This window comes from Oryzias melastigma, linkage group LG19, assembly GCF_002922805.2.
Source record: "Oryzias melastigma strain HK-1 linkage group LG19, ASM292280v2, whole genome shotgun sequence".
NCBI lineage: Eukaryota > Metazoa > Chordata > Actinopteri > Beloniformes > Adrianichthyidae > Oryzias > Oryzias melastigma.
The window spans coordinates 4355731-4356020 of NC_050530.1; the positions used below are offsets into that span (position 1 = coordinate 4355731).

At 50.7% G+C, this 290-nt stretch overlaps 1 protein-coding gene across 3 annotated transcripts in view; it reads right to left on the bottom strand.

Annotated features, from left to right (window-relative positions):
- Nucleotides 1-266, bottom strand: part of arhgap27l (Rho GTPase activating protein 27, like) — a 19579-nt gene extending 19313 nt beyond the window's left edge. For all 3 annotated transcript variants that reach the window (XM_024284398.2, XM_024284399.2, XM_024284397.2), the window contains exon 1: nt 4-266. The gene's annotated coding sequence lies outside the window, so the exon portion shown is untranslated. The remainder of the gene's footprint in view (nt 1-3) is intronic.
- Nucleotides 267-290: the final 24 nt, after the last annotated feature.

The following is a 290-nucleotide window of genomic DNA, read 5'->3' on the forward strand; positions in this document are numbered from 1 at the left end:
CCTTTAATCAGAGAGCGACCGACCATCCTGACCACTTTTTGTCTTCTGACTTCATTGTGGATCAAACAGGTTTCTGTGGCTCCGCCTCCACCGACCTGCCAGTCCCAGCCTGTCCTCCTCTTCCTGACCTCATATCCTGATCCACAGAGGTGAGCACGTCACTCTTCAGGTCCATGTCGCCCTCTGCTGGCCATCATTCTGCACCGCTCCATGCATTCATGTCATGTTGCGTTGCTTTATCTCAGTCGGCTGTGCAACCATGATGGAAACTAAACGTGATTCTTTTTTTT